At 37.8% G+C, this 16,807-nt stretch overlaps 1 protein-coding gene across 7 annotated transcripts in view; it reads right to left on the reverse strand.

The window, feature by feature from the left end:
• Positions 1-16,807, reverse strand: part of PALM2AKAP2 (PALM2 and AKAP2 fusion) — a 561,773-nt gene that overhangs the window by 171,435 nt on the left and 373,531 nt on the right. The window lies entirely within an intron of this gene.

A 16,807-nucleotide genomic window follows, 5' to 3' on the forward strand; every position in this document is an offset into this window, starting at 1 on the left:
GTATTTTATTTTTTTCCTGTTACATGTAAAGATAGTTCTCAACTTTTGTTTATACAGGCTTTCCAATTTCAGATTTTGCTCCCTCGCTCTCCCCCTCCCCCCTCCCCTAGACAGCAGGTAGTCTGATATAGGTTATATATATATATATATATATATATATATATATATATATATATATATATATACACACATATATATATATACATATATATATATATATATACACACACACATAATAACATTAATCCTATTTCTGCATTAGTCATGTTATAAGAGAAAAATCAGAGCAATGATGAAAAACCTCAAAATAGAAAAAACAACAGCACCAAAAACAAGAAATAGTATGGTTCATTCAGCATCTATACTCCACCGTTGTTGTTTTTTTCTTGGATTTGGAGATCCTCTTCTATCATGAGTTCCCTGGAACTCTTCTGTACCACTGCATTGGTGAGAAGAATATAGTCCATCACAGTAGATCAACACTCAATGTTGATGATACTGTGTACAATGTTCTTCTGGTTCTGCTCATCTCACTCATCATCAGCTCATGTAAGACCCTCCAGGTTTCTCTGAACTCCTCCTGCTCATCATTTCTTACAGCACAATAGTATTCCATTGTATTCATATACCACAACTTGTCCAGCCATTCCCCAATTGATGGGCATCCCCTCAACTTCCAATTCCTTGCCACCACATAAAGAGCAGCTATAAATATTTTTGTACATGTAGGTCCCTTTCCCCTTTCCATGATTTCTTTGGGAAAAAGACCCAGAAGTGGTATTGCTGGGCCAAAGGGTATGGACAGCTTTATCGCCCTTTGGAATAATTCCAAATTGCTCTCCAGAATAGTTGGATCAGTTCACAGCTCCACCAACAAAGCATTAGTGTTCCAATTTTCCCACAGCTTCTCCAACATTTATTATTTTCCTTTTTTGTCATTTTAGCCAATCTGATAGGTGTCAGGTGTTACGTCAGAGTTGTTTTAATTTGCATCTCTCTAATCATTAGAGATTTAGAGCATTTTTTCATGGTGCTCTATCCACTGCGCCACCTAGCAGCCCCAAGGCTTATGTTTCTTAACTATGAATTTGTTTTTCTGTATTCCCAGAAATCCTTCCTGGAGCACAGCCAGTCAAAAGGGAATAAACATCTTCTCTGATTTTGGGGTTTTGGTTGTTGTTTTGCTTTTCTCTATAAGAGTAACTCTTTTGGAAAATCTGGTTGAATTTTGTACTCTGTGCATTTCCCTTAAGTTAAAAAAATTGTTGATTAGTGACTGTATTGTGGGGTTTTTCTTTCAGGTACCAAAATATTCAGTTCAAATCTTGTGATTTATTACCAAGAAACTTCGAAGTGTATCTTAGGAAATCCAGACCACTGGGTGACATTATAAATCTGGGAGGGATGATTGTATAGGGCCCTGTCAAAGGGCTAAGTTTGTCAATAGAATGTCACAGAGTTGCTTTGATAGTAACCTCAAATTTAGTTCCTATCTGAGTGGAATGGATGGATTATTCTAGTGTTTTATGTATTTTTTATCTGTATTGATGGGTTCCTGTGAGTTCTCTGAACCTAGTTCATTTTCTGTGGAGTAAAATAAAGCTTGCCCAATCAAATGTGCATTTAATACCTTGAGAGGAGCAGGCCCTCTTATCCACATCCAGGGAACCCTAGGCAGGTGTTGTAGTTAAGCTTTAATTTAGCGATTTTCCTGGAGTTACTCCATATGGTAGCAACGAACTAAAGAAAGATAAAACGGGCCTTTGGGGGTCAGCTCCCAAAATCAGCCCTCCTCTATTTAGATGAGAGTCTTGGGAGTAGGGGGGGGTATTGGATTACATTTCATTTTGTCTTTTATGCTTGATATCAAGGGGGCTTATGAAATAAATACACATGCATATGTGTTCCTAATAAGAAGTCAATGGTTTATGTTCAAAGAACAAGAAATAACCATAATATTTAAGGGGGGTGGGGAATGAGTTTGATGAACTGTCCAAACACTTGAAAACTGCTTACAACAGGATAAAGATTTATTTTACATGGAGAAAAACAAAGAATCTATTGGGTTGCATTGGAATGACATCTCTTAAGAGGGATTTTCCTGTATCATTCATGTGATAAATTTTATGATGAGTCTTGAAATACTTCTCATATTTAAGGTTGGGTTTTGTTTTTGTTTTTTTGCTCCGGGTTACCATTTCTAGAATGCATATTTTAAAATAAAAATAATAAGTCTTTACATTTGAATATTCATTCATTTAAAATCTGAATAAACCTTTTGTTCACAATACCAAAATTTGAGAAATTTTAGTGAAAAAATAAAAGTTGGACAAGCCTTGAATAGGACATAATTTGCAAGAATTCTGCGTGCAAGACTATGTAATATTTTTTCCCAGAGTTTTTTAAAAAATCACTCAAAAAGCAACAAACACTATTTTATTTGTGGGACTAAATATAAAAACAGTGATACCACTGAAAACTCTGAAATAGACATTCTCCCAATTCCAGAATTAGAAATCTTTCACCATCAGTTTGTACAGAAATCATAACTTCCTATTCCCAGCCCCTCTCTAACTTTCCTCCACCTTGCTTATATCATATTTATGAATCAAAGGAGTAGAATGATAATGAAAAATATGTAACCACAATACTGAGAATGATAATGGAAGGGCAAACCTTACAAATAATGCCCTAGAGATGAAAATCTAATTTGAAATCATCAAATATGTATTTGCATTTGAATATACAATTTTGCATTTGAAGAGTTGATGCAAAAGGAGTCTCTACAAGGCTGTCTTATTCATCTTGGGCTATGAAACAAGGTAGTTTATTATGTACGGGTTTGATATAATCATCTTTTTATTGATTACTTCTGAAAGTTTCCAAGGTTAAGCTCACTAATAAATTTATGTTAGAGGATAAATAAGAAGAGGTTAAAAAAAAACAAATAGAATGTCATTTTCATTACACCACACCACCATGCACACCTCGGTCAAAATTAAAATGAGATGTGAAATGAACAACTGTAGGTCCTAAAGTGTGCTTTCATTATTCCCCAGTAATTTTTCAAGTGGTGGGCTTTAGAGATTCAAACAAGATTGGTCTAGAACACAGATTCTCAAAGCATGCTCTGAGGGTCCCTTTGAGGTCAAAACTATTTTCATACTAATACTAAGATGTTATTCATCTGTTAAAATATTTCTCCCTTTTTAAAATTACTTATCTGAGGGGCAGCTAGGTGGTGCAGTGGATAGAGCACCGGCCCTGGAGTCAGGAGTACCTGAGTTCAAATCCGGCCTCAGACACTTAACACTTACAAGCTGTGTGACCCTGGGCAAGTCACTTAACCCCCCAATTGCCTCACTAAAAAAAAAAAATTACTTATCTGTATGAGGCTGAGATTTTCTTCATATGTTTCAATCAAAACAACACAATGTAATAGGTCAAATGCAGATATGAGAAGCCAGCTGTTTTCTATTAAGCCAGATATTAAAGAGATTTGCAAAAAATACATAAAACAATACCATTCTTCTAATTTTTTACAAGATAGGTTTTTTAATAAAATGTTATTTATGTTAACATATAATTGATTTGTTACTGTTTTAAATTAATTAATAAGTAACATTTTTATCAGTTTTATTTTTAATATGTTAAATATCTCACTCTATATATACATATGCATATATGTGTGTATTTATCTCTGTCTATATCTCTATGTACCTATCAATCTAAAACCCACATAAACAAAAACCTTTTGAGGTCTTTAACATTTTAAATAGTTCAAAGGGGGTCCTGAAACAGAAAAAATCATGTAGTGCAGTGGTTTAACTTCACACAAACTAAGGCAGCCAGAATAATCTTGTAAGGGCCGAAATGTACCCTTTCATTAAAAAAAAAAAAAAACATCTGTAACTGTCCCACCTTAACTCTTTCCCTTTGATACTTGTGAGAAAAATGACTCCTCAATAATTTTCTGTAACTCAGCGGTGGAGATGTGTCAAAGGCTCATTTATTGTCATTCTCTCGAAAATGGGCCCCCCTGTGTGTAGTTAGTGAGTGTCCAAAAATGGAGTCTCACAGGCCAGTTTTATCACCTAGTCCCTAATTTGAATGGATCCTCCCCTTTTTCATCATTGGTCTGATTACTCAAGGGTTACAATCTACGTGCAAAAACTAGCTAATTGGAATGCAGTATTTCTTAGCCAATGGGGGAGGTGATACAGGGACAATTCTTCAATTCCTCCCTAACATAGAGGCGGCTCAGGAGCAGACCTAATTGTGACCAACTCAGGGTTTCCCTGAAGCATGTGATTTTGTTTGCTGGGGGTGGGGGTGGGGAAGAAGGGGGTGAGGGAGGAGACCTTTTTCCTTAGACAGGTTTGGATTGAGAGGAGACCAATCTCCATTTCCTCACAATACTAAAGAAGGTTCTCTGGTAGTGGTGGTAGTAAGTCATGTAGTTACTACTTAAGACTAGATTATAGTTAATTCAATGGAAAACATTCTGTGGAGAGACTGTGTGAGACTATAGGAAAGTTCTCAGGAACTTACAAATAGTCGCAAAATGAAATTTTTTTGGGGGGGGGCAATGCTAAGAACTATGACTTCATTCTTGTTCTGTAATTTATGGTTTTAAAGAGTTGTCTGGTGGATTTCAGAAAAACCTGGAAAGACTTACATGAACTGATGCTGAGCAGAACCAGGAGAACATTATACACAGCAACACTGTGTGATGATCAACTGTAACAGACTTAGCTCTTCTCAGCAATACAATGATCTAAGACAATTCCAGAAGACTCATGACCTAAAAATGCTCTCCACATCCAGTGAAAGAACTATGGAGTCTGAATGCAGATGGAGGCATACTATTTTCACTTGTTTTTTCTTTCTCATGGTTTTCCCCTTTTGTTCTCATTCTTTTCTCACAACACGACTAATGTGGAAATACATTTAACATGACTGCATTGTATAACCTATATCAGATTGCTTGCTGTCTTGGGGAATAGGGAGGGAGAAAAATTTGGAACTCAAATCTTACCAAAATGAATGTTGAAAACTATCTTTACATGTAACTAGGGAAAAAATACTATTAAGTGAATTAAAAAAAAAAGGAGTTGCCTGGGACTCTGCAAGTTTCAGTGACTCACACAAGGGACACATAAGCCACGAGTCAGAGGGAGGATGTGAACCAAACTTTTCCTAACTCGACAATGTCTCTTCAGAGAATTCATACTGCAGAGAAGCTCTTTAAGTATAATGAATGTAGAAAGTCCTGGGAATGTGTATGAGGGTAGGGGGTGGTGGGTGGGAGGTGGAGGGTGAAGGGTAAGCAGGATGCCTTATTAAACATTAGGGAATTCATGGTGTAGACCCTTTGAAAGTGGAAAACCTCAAGTAAAATTGACAACCTTCCTGAACACAAGAGGATGAATTCTAGAAAGAAGCCTTGTGATTTCAACAATAACTGACATTTTTATAAGGGGGGGGGGGGCGCTGTGCAAAGAGAATAGGGCTGGAGACCACAGACCTGGAGCCTGAATGGACCTTAAAGGCCATTTTATTTAATACCTTAATTTTTACAGATGACAAAACTGAGACCTTGTAAGTTTAAGAGGGGGCAGCTGGGTAGTGCAGTGGATAGAGTGTTAGCCCTGGAGTCAGGAGGACCTGAGTTCAAATCCAGCCTGATATGTACTAGCTGTGTGACCCTGGGCAGGTCACTTTACCCTGTTTACCTTAGTTTCCTCATCTGTAAAACGAACTGGAGAAAGAAATGGCAAATCACTCCAGTATCTCTGGCCAAGAAAACCCCAAATGTGGTCACAAAGAGTCAGACATGACTGAAATGACTCAGTGACATGTTAAGAGACTAGCCCCAAATCACAAATAATATACATCAGAAGCAAGATCTGAACCCATGTCTTTTGTAGCTAGCATTCTCTCCCTCACTTTTAAGACTTCAAAGCATTTCACACATATTATCTCATTTGAGCCTCACAACAGTCCTTTGAGGTAGATACTATTATCTCTATTTTATACACAATGAGACTGAGCTTCAGAGCTATTAAGAGACTTGCTTGTGATTGCCCAGCTAGGAGGGATTAGACACTGGATCTGCAGCCTGCACCATTATTCCACTATGGCTTCTCAATGCAATTGGTGGACTCTCATGTGTTGATACTAACCAGACTGCTTTTCTTTATCCCTTGATTGTATCATGCTGTGGGATGCTTTATTCTACATAAGGAAATTCATATTGCAGAGAAAGCATTTGAATTTAATGAACTGGAGGGCAAATGTTAATGAACACAAATAGTGGAAAGAACAGTGATTTGGAGTAAGAGGACCTGGGTTACCAAAAGGTAGGGGAAAAAAAAGTACTAAAAAGTACTTGTGCGACCTTGGATAAGTTACTTTATTTGATCAGACCTCAGTTTAGATACAAGGGTTGTGGGACTAGAAAAACACTAAGGTTCCACTCAACTCTGGGGTCCTATTATTTTCACTTTTGCCATTAATTTAAGGATGCAAATGAAAGCAAATAATTAAAAACAAGAGAAGTTTAGTGGTAGTTTCCTGTCTTTGATATTTATTTCCTCAGTCTGATGACTATCCTATCTCTGATGAATATTTGTATAAGAGGTGGTGCAATGGATAAAAGCACAGGCCCTGGATTCAGGAGGACCTGAGTTCAAATCTGGCCTCAGACACTTGACACTAGCTGTGTGACCCTGGGTGAGTCACTTAACCCTCATTGCCCCACAAAACTAACTAACTAACTAAATAACTAAATAAATAAATGCATAAATAAATAAATAAGAGGGTGGCAACATATTTCTTCTATCCTCCTTTGACATTAGAATTGTAGAATCATAAACTTTAGAGTGGGATGAGACTATAGGGATCATCTAATCATTCATTTCATTCTACTGATGGGGGATACTGTGGCCCAATGGGCAGGCATCTAGGTGGCTCAGTGGATAGAGCACTGGGCTGGGAGTAAGGAAGGCCCAAGTTCAAATTCAGCCTCACACACTCACTAGCTGTCTGATATTGGGCAAGTTATTCAACCCTATTTGCCTCAGTTTCATCTATAAAATAAACTGGAGAAAGAAATGGCAAACCACTTGATCATCTTTGCCAAGAAAATCCCAATGGGGTCATCAAGAGTTGGACACAATGAAAACAAGTGAATAACAACAACACTGAGGCCTAGAGAGATGTTGATGATGATAGTAACTAATATTTATACAGAGGTGCTTTAACAGCTTTGTCGCATTTGATCCTCACAACAACCCTAGGAGGTTCTGAGGAAGAGTCCATAGGCTTCTCTATACTGCTAAAGGGGTCCAGGACAGAAAAAGGGTTAAGAACCCCCGGACACAATCTCAAAGATCCCTTTGAACTCCGAATTGATGATATTTTTAGATGCCACCCTTATCTTTGCATCATCTTCTGTTTGTAGACCTGGCCTATTTTATGGACTTATGGGCAGTATCATCTATAGACTTAATACCTTGCTGCATTGCCCTTAGCCACCTCCTGGTTTCTGACACACAGAATGTTTGTCAGGGAAGAGCTGAGAAATCACCCAGTCTACTCTGTTCATTGACTCTTTGGTAACAAAACAGAGAACAATATGTATATTAGGGGAAGCCCCCGAATAATATCAAAGTTGAAATAAATGAGAAAACAATACCTTTTTGGCCAAGGAAACAAACACATTGAGAACACGCTACATATGCACAATACAGAAAGGAATGCTGGTCACATATTGTCAGCTTTTTCATGGAGATCTGGTTTCCTTCCCTCTTCCCCCCCTCCCATACATATAACAATCACCGTCAGTAATGAAGTCTTCACATGCAAAGGGCAACTCTATATGTGGGTTGGGCCATAAAAGAGGCTCAGCAGGACAGATCCATTAAAAGCAGAGGGTAAAGAAAGATGTAACATGTGACATCGCTTCACTACAGGAAGAGAAGCTAACCGCCTTGATGCTTTGTAGCAAAGAACATCTGCCTTTCCATTATGGTTTGCTATTTTTCTCCCAGGAATAATTTTTGATGTCCACAGAAGTAAAGGACCTTGTTTATCTTGCATTCCCATTTTCTGGACTGTGAATGGGGACCCTTCGACAAATGCTTCTTGCAATCAGATTCTTTTAGCTTGTCAGAATGGGATCTATCTTGAATATGAGGCTGTAAACAGGGATTGAAGAGTGAGGAAGGATCGGTTTTGATATTCAAAATACAACAAAGTCGGTGATATCTTCCTTAGAAAATGAGAACTGAGTTTGTCAGGCTTCACTTGGCAAAGATTTTTTTTTTATTCAGTCTCCCCTTACCATAAGGGGAAGGGGAAATTTGCCATTTATTTGATGACTGCTAGGCCACTGCCCCCCTTCCCCCCCTTCCCGAAATCACAACATAAATAGCCCAACACCCAGGCCATATACTGTATGAGTGTTTTTCAGTGAAAAGATCTGAGGGTGCCAACTTAACTGGCCCAAAGCTCACTTAAGAAAGAAAAATTATTACAAGCAAATGCAGTTGATTATATCATGAATTTTCAGAAGGGTGGTTTGGGCATTTTTACACTGAAATACATCATAGGACTGAATAAAGCCAGAGAAAAAGAGTGAGCAAAGCACGTGTGTGTGTGTGTGTGTGTGTGTGTGTATGTGTGTGTGTGTGTGTTACCCCCAAAATTCATTTCTAAGAACAGTCCGAATAGCTTTTACAATGCAAATGAACAGACTAAGAACAAGTGGACAGTTTTTGAATGTGCTAATGCTGCAGGTTCCCATAAAATAAATTAGATCAATTTTATTGTCCTTTAGCTTTCAAGGTGGGATACTTATCTATTGCTTACTGTCTGCAAGCTTCTTTTTTTTTTTTTGGTGAGGCAATTGGGGTCAAGTGACTTGCCCAGGGTCACACAGCTAGTAAGTGTTAAGTGTCTGAGGCCAGATTTGAACTCAGGTCCTCCTGAATCCAGGGCCGGTGCTCTATCCACTGCGCCACCTAGCTGGCCCTGCAAGCTTCTTAATGGATGGATGGACAAAGAAAAAAAATTTTTGATGGTTCTATAACCCCATTTCAGAAGCACAGGCCAGCCTGAGGACAACAAGGCTATTTTGTAAAGCTTATACTGAAGAATCAGCCCAAATGTCCAGGAATAGATTTAAACATCTTTCTGTTCAACTTTATCCCGTTCAGCCTTACACATTCCACTTCTATACCTGAGGGGAATTCAGAATACCTTCATCCTTAAAAGGTTTGTGATTTTTTCCGCATGGCTGCTTGGTCTCCCAACACTGATTGTGACATCTCAACAACTTAGTGGACAGTCTCTGAGTGTTGCTGGGGCCAAAACACTTATCAGCCTGCAGCCAAACTGGCAATGAGCCTTTCCAAACACGGCTAAGCTGATTCTCAGACAACAAAAATTTTGTCCATGCCGAGGACTGTGATTCACCACATGACATTATTAAGGAAGAAGTTTCATAAGAAAAGTCGGTCCATTAGCCAAGCACTTAAAAACCAGCTAGAACATTAATGATTAAGTTGTTAACATTGCTTGTGCCTAAGATTCTGTTAAAAGACAAACATTAAGGATCATGTGATGAGAGTATATTATAGATCACTGAGCCAAAAGGAAGAAATATCAAGTAAGTCCAGGAAAAAGATTACAACCTTGGCATGGGAGATCTCAGTTAATTGGACATCTGCTGTTGTTCTCTCTTTCAAAAACAGAGGAACTAATAATATCTTGGTTTATATTAATGAGAATTAAATTTTTCCAATAGTTGAAGAACTTAAGACTGGAACTGCTACTCTGTACCTGGTTCTGACACTTAATGAGGAATTGGTTGTTGAAAGAGAAGGGATATGAGCCTTCAGAGTAAGGTGCCATTTTGGAGTTTTTGATAGCAGAGATGATAGCTTGACAGTCTGACTCATACCCTAGATTTGGTAGAAATAGGTTTCAAGAGTTTGGAGCAAGGATAGGTAGTATCCCATGGTATCATAGTCTATAGGCCAAATGAGCACCCAGTAGGAGCTCAAGAAGGAACTTTTTACAGCATAAATTCAAATGATTCCAATTGAGGAAGAAAAAGGGTAACCATGTAAACAGACTACTATAGGTACATAGGACTCTCAGGGCAGCTAGGTAAAGCCAGGTCAGGAGTCAGGAAGACTAATTTTCCTGAGTTCAAGTCTGGCCTCAAATACTGTGTGACCCTGGGCAAGTCACTTAACCCTGTTTGCCTCAGTTTCCTCATGTGTAATGAGATGGGGAAGGAAATGATAAATCACTCCAGTATCTTTGCCAAGAAAACTCCAAATGGGATCATGAAAAGTCAAACATGACTGAAAAAACAACTGAACAACTTACACAAGAATCTCATCAGTCAACTTTAAAAAGACAATATGGTATGGAGAACCAGTCTTGGGGCTAAGTAGACCTGAATTCAAGTCCCATCTCCAACACATACTGGCTGTGAGCAAATGATTTAACTTCTCAGAGCTGTAAGCAATTCCCTCAGACTAGAAATAGCAGAGAAGGGACCAAACAGGGCATTTGTAGAGGAATTCTTTACCTGGCAGTTGCCTGTACCAATAGAATCACTGATCCAATGCCCATCCACTCTAAGTATAGACAACAGAAGCCAAGGCAGGTATTTGAAGATGAATATCAAAGAGTGGCATGATCCTAGAAGATCAGTGTCCGTAATAAAGCATAGAATGAGCTAGACTTAACAAGGAGTGCCAAAAATAACAGAAAGATCAATTAAGGGAAACCACACTGCAGTGGAAAGGACAGAATAAAAATAGAAGGGAGATTAAACCTAATGCAAGTGAGGAGATGATAAGAGAGTACTAATTTGTGCTCAATGAGTTCAAATCATTAGACCTACCTGAAATATGGTCCTTGCTTCTGAAATAACTGGTTTACACCATTGTGATCTGTTGTTGATGATCCTTTAAGAATCATGGAGAGGGGGCGGCTAGGTGGCACAGTGGATAAAGCACTGGCCCTGGAGTCAGGAGTACCTGAGTTCAAATCTGGCCTCAGACACTTGACACTTAACTAGCTGTGTGACCCTGGGCAAGTCACTTAACCCCCATTGCCCCGCAAAAAAAAAAAAAAAAAAAAGAATCATGGAGAATGGGAGAAATGGCAGTGGACTAGAGATAGGCAAATATATTCCTGATTTTCAAAAAGGAGAAAATAAGAGATTCTGAAAACTATAGAGACATGAGATTATCTTTGATTTTGGGGGAAAATTTATGAGCATTTATAAAGGGAAGGGGTGATAGCTAAGAGCTGGCATGGTTCATCAAGAATGTGTCATGCCACGAGTACAAAGGACTCATAAAGGAAAATGCCATCCACATCCACATAAAGAACTGATGGATTCTGAATGCAGGTTGAAGCATATTCTTTTCACTTACTTTATTCTTTTTCATGGTTTTTTTTTCCTTTTGATCTATTTCTTCTTTCACAACTGTGACTAATTGGGGCAGCTAGGTGGCGCAGTAGATAGAGCACCAACCCTGAAATCAGGAGGACCTGAGTTCAAATCTAGCCTCAGACACTTGACACTTACTAGTGTGACCCTGGGCAAGTCACTTAACCCCAATTGCCTCACCCCAAAACAAAACAAAATAAACAAACAAAACAAGAAATCCCACAACTGTGACTAATATGGAAATGTTTTACATGATAGCACATGTATAACCTATATCCAATGCTTACCATTTTCAGAAGAGGGCAGGGGAGGGGAGGAAGGAGAAAAACCCCAAATCTTGTAAAAATGAACTGCTAAAAATTGTCTTGACATATAATTGGAAAAATTACTACTAAAAAAAAACTGGGTCATGCCAGTTCAACTTCATTTCCCTTTTTGACAGTTGCTAGACAGGTAGATTGGGGAATACTATAACATGGGATTGGCTAGATTCATCAAGGAATTTGAAAAACTCTCCTATGATATTCCCATGAAAAAGGTAGAGAGAAATGGTCAACATGAGATGATAGCTACATAAACTTGGACTAGGTTGAAGGGGGTAGGAAAGCACTGACTATAGTTAAAGAAACTAGGCTCAAGTCCCTCCTTTGGCATTTACTACCGGAACAGCCTTGGGAAAGTCATGAAAACTCTTTAAGCCTCAGTTTCCTCATCTGTAAAATGGGAGGTAGTTGAACTAGATGACTTCTGAGATCCCTTTCAGTACTAGGTTATGATCTGATATCACTTGCTGGTTTATACCATGTAGTCATCCTTCTAGAGTGCTTAAGGTTTGTGCTCATTATTCTGAAATTTTGTTTGCACTACTCATTTGTTTGGTAAATGTCTTCTTCAAACACAATATGAGAGTAACCTTCAGTTCTCCCCTCCCTGTTTGATTTGTCAAAAATTCCAAATGAGCAAATCTGAATTAACTTCAGCTATTTGTCCAGTATTCCCTTTAGCTTATCCCGTTCATTCATAGCTTCTGAGTTTCTAGTCTTTGCAACAAGTCAATAAAATGCCAACACATCATTACAACTTCGCTTAAAGCTCTGTTAACCATAATAGCAATCATATGACTTAGTTGAGATTATTTCAGACCAATCGCTATACTAACCTATCTGTCCAGTATTAATTTTCCCTTGTGACAGCATTTTGTTGGCTTTAAGGAAAAAAATGCCCATTATACTGATAACGCAAACTCAGCCTTCTTATCACAATGGAAAGCCAGCAAAGTCAATTCTGCTCACAGATCCTCCTGCACAACTGTTACTGATGACAAATCCCAATATTACAACTGCCTCCTTTCAGAGAATCAGAGATGTCATTATTTTTGGCCTCTCAAAGCTGACTCTCAAACATTTTATACACAGGAATTCTTTTTAAATTGTAACTAGTCATAAGTGTGAGTTTAATTTGGTTATGTTATTGTTTAGGGCCTACAGGCCCAAATGAATTATTTAAATAAGAAAAGAAATATCTGAATCCCTAGAGTTAGGTTTTAATCCTGGGTCCCTAAGGGGAAGAAAAAGAAATGGAATATAATTATTTGTCCTTGTACTCCAATGCCTGCCTAGAATGGTGTCCTCCACATAGTTGGCACTTAATAAAATTCCTTTAAATCTAGATTGGATTGAACTTGACATGATTGTATACCAAAAATCCAGAGGCTCAACAAACTATTGCCTACTTCAATGTGTCAAGTGCCTTATTTCATTCACGTGGGTAGGCATTCTTTCCCTAATATACTTTAGCATATGGTCCTTGTAAATTTCTGTGGCTGAAAAAAATGTATCATCTGGTGCCTAACCATGTAGTGATAAGTTTCTTTCAACATACTTTGTCTCCACTGAAGTCCTGGAGACTGTCTCGTGGTTGGATGGGACCTTGGGCGAGCAATGCATGACTTTTCCAAGGTCTGGCAGAAAAGTGCAGACTGGTAGGTCCTACAAGGTAGAAAAAGCTTTATATACAGATAATAAACTGTATACTTGTCATCCAAAGACTAGTTCAACTGAGTTCAGGGAAACTCAACAAAAACTTGAGATAATAAATAATTTTTACCAAGGCTGAAGATACAAGTTAAACCTACAAAATATATATTTTATTTTTATATACCACTGATGAAGATGAAAAATTAGATTAAAATTCTATTTGCAAAAATAAAATATTATATACTTTGCACTAATTTACCTAAACACATATGAACTTTGTAAATCTTTTATGTAGAAATAAAGGAAGACTATCAGTGTTCATTGATAAGTCAGACCAAGTAAAATTGTCATAATTCCCAAATTAATTTATAGAAAATGCAATTACAATGTGAATAGGTTTATTAGGACAAGATAAAACCCTAAAACACAGATGGGGAAAAACAAGTAGACAAGAATATCAAAGGGGCACTGTCATAAAAAATGGATGAAGGTATATGACTAGTCTAGTCTAGGTAATACCATTGAAACAATTTGTATCCAGGTTAAAAAAAAAAAAAGACTAACAGAAATAGAATATGTAATCCTTATCTAGAATCAAGTATATTTGTAACTAAATCTGAGGAAAAATAAATACAAGGGCAAGAATTAATTGCTAATAAATATTGGAAATTGTATAGCAACATGGTAAAAACAAATTCAGATTATCTTCTCCCACCATATCCCATAATAAATTGGCTAGATTAAAGAGATAAACATAAAAATACTGTACATAAAAGTACTGTAGCAATTAATATTTAACCCACTTGGAAAAAGGAAGATAAATTTTTCTCTACAGAATAGAAAAAAAAGAAATTTTTGGAGAAAAAGTGAGGGACTTGATTACATAGAAATAGAAAATTTGACAAAAACAACATAACAGATGAAAAATAATAAAAATATTTGCAATGATATCAGACAAAACCTGATAACTAAAAATTACAAAGAATGCATATAACTATTCAATAGCAACATCACTTCTCCAATGGTGTAAAGGGATAATAGAGAAAATTTACAAGAGAATAAATAATTTGACAGTAATTTTAAAAGAAAGAAATTATAAATGATAAAAAATAGAAGTAAAAATAATTTTGAGCATTATTTTGCCACAGAAACTGATAAGAATGACAAAATTCAATTCTGGTAGCTGCTAGGGAGAAATAGGTATGTTTATATACTGCAAATTGGTGAAATCCTTTCAGAGAGCAACCTGGCAGAATACTAACAGGACTTATGTTACAACCTTTGACCCAATAGTACCACCACTGGGAATATACCCTAGTAGTGTTAAAAAAAAAAAAACGGGGGGAAAAAGAAACTATTTTTACAAAGGTATTTATAGCAGTATAATTTATAATGGTGAAAATCTAGAAACAACCTAAATATCCAGCAGTCGGGGGACAGTTGAACAAAATATTTTATGTTAGCATGTTGGAATATATAATAATTTTGGTTTTGGTTTTTGTGAGGAAAAAATCCATCCTCTTCTCAATAATTCTCAGGAACTCAGCAGCGAATGACAAAGGCACCTTTATATCATTCTCATGAGAAGGAGGCAGCCTAGTGTACCGCTAGTGGTGCCCAGGAATATATAATAAAACTTCAGAAGGACAGATAGGAAAAATACAATGACATTTTTGCCTCACCAAAAAAAAAAAAAAAAGATTATGAAAAGCTTCCTATAGAGGATAGGTTTTTGTTTTGTTTTTGCAGGGCAATGAGGGTTAAGTGACTTGCCCAGGGTCTCACAGCTAGTAAGTATCAAGTGTCTGAGGCCAGATTTGAACTCAGGTCCTCTGAATCCAGGGCTGATGCTTTTCCCACTGTAGCACCTAGCTGCCCCAGGGAAGATAGGATTTTAACTGGGACTTAAAGAAGCCAAGGGGGGCAGGCTAGGTGGCGCAGTGGATAGACGCACCGGCCCTGGATTTCAGGAGGACCTGAGTTCAAATCCGGCCTCAGACACTTAACATTTACTAGCTGTGTGACCCTGGGCAAGTCACTTAACCCCAATTGCCTCACCAAAAAAAAAAAAAAAAAAAAAAAAAAGGAAGCCAGTGGATGGGAGATGGGGGAGGGAGAATATTCTGGGTGTGAGAGATATAAAAATCCCTAGAGCTTAGAGATGGAAGAGCCAGGAGTCCAGTGTCACTAGATTGAAAAGTAAGCAGCAGGGAATAAGGTATGAGAAGACTGAAAATGTAGAAGGGGGCTGGGGCCATGAAGGTTTTTTGAACCTAGCAGATGATTTGCTATTTAATCCTGGAGGTGCTGGAGTTTATTGAACAGGAAGGGTGACATGGTCACCTAGGATGATAATAGAATTAGGATAACAATGATAGCAACTACCTCCCTGGGGTGTTGAGAGGGTGAAATGAGATAGTTTAATAAAGTGCTTTGGAACCCTTAAACCTCTATATAAATGCTAGCTATTAGGAAAGAAAGAGGAAGTTCATTCTTTTTTTTTTTTTAAAGGCAATGAGGGTTTAAGTGACTTGCCCAGGGTCACACAGCTAGTAAGTGTCAAGTGTCTGAGGCCAGATTTGAACTCAGGTCCTCCTGATCCAGGGCCAGTGCTCTAGCCACTGTGCCACCCTAGCTGTCCCCAGAAGTTCATTCTTAATGTAATTAGTTTCAAATGTAAGCATAATCAATTTTGTTTAAAGAAAAACACACATTCCTTTAAATGAATAAATGGCATGCTATCCTTTTTCCTCTTTGCCTGTGATACAGGAACTGGATGGGCAGTAATTTTCTAGATCATATATTTGCAGGATTTTAGAGCTCGAAAAGCTATTTTTATGCATCTGACAACTTCTATTACAGATTCAGCCATGATGATCTCATGCAGCTAGTTCATTGGCGTAATTTGATTTGGATTCCAGAATGACCCATTTTATCACCTTTGGTCACTGTGGGCTGCTCATTTCAGACAGCAGCAGAAATTATGTGTCTGGATCAAAGCTGCTTTTTTGTGGTTCTTTCACTGCGACCATAGTGGCAAGAGCTTCCAGCTTGCTGACTTCCAAATAGGTATCTACACCACACAGTGGTAGGTTGAAACTGCTGAAATACACTGTGTGTAAAAATGTAGCCCAAGCTATAATAATCGCTCCTAGCTGCATAGTCAGACAGTCAACAAGCACTTATTAAGCACCTTTTATGAACTAGGTACAGTGCTAAGCCCTGCCTATACAAAGAAAGGCAAAGGGTTGTCCCTACTCTCAAGGCACTCACAGTCAAATTGTTTTGGATGAGGGATTCCCAACCCCCAAAGAATCCTTAAATTTTCCCGAGGAAAAGTAGCTCTGCCTCC

Source organism: Dromiciops gliroides, chromosome 1 (assembly GCF_019393635.1).
Source record: "Dromiciops gliroides isolate mDroGli1 chromosome 1, mDroGli1.pri, whole genome shotgun sequence".
Taxonomy (NCBI): domain Eukaryota; kingdom Metazoa; phylum Chordata; class Mammalia; order Microbiotheria; family Microbiotheriidae; genus Dromiciops; species Dromiciops gliroides.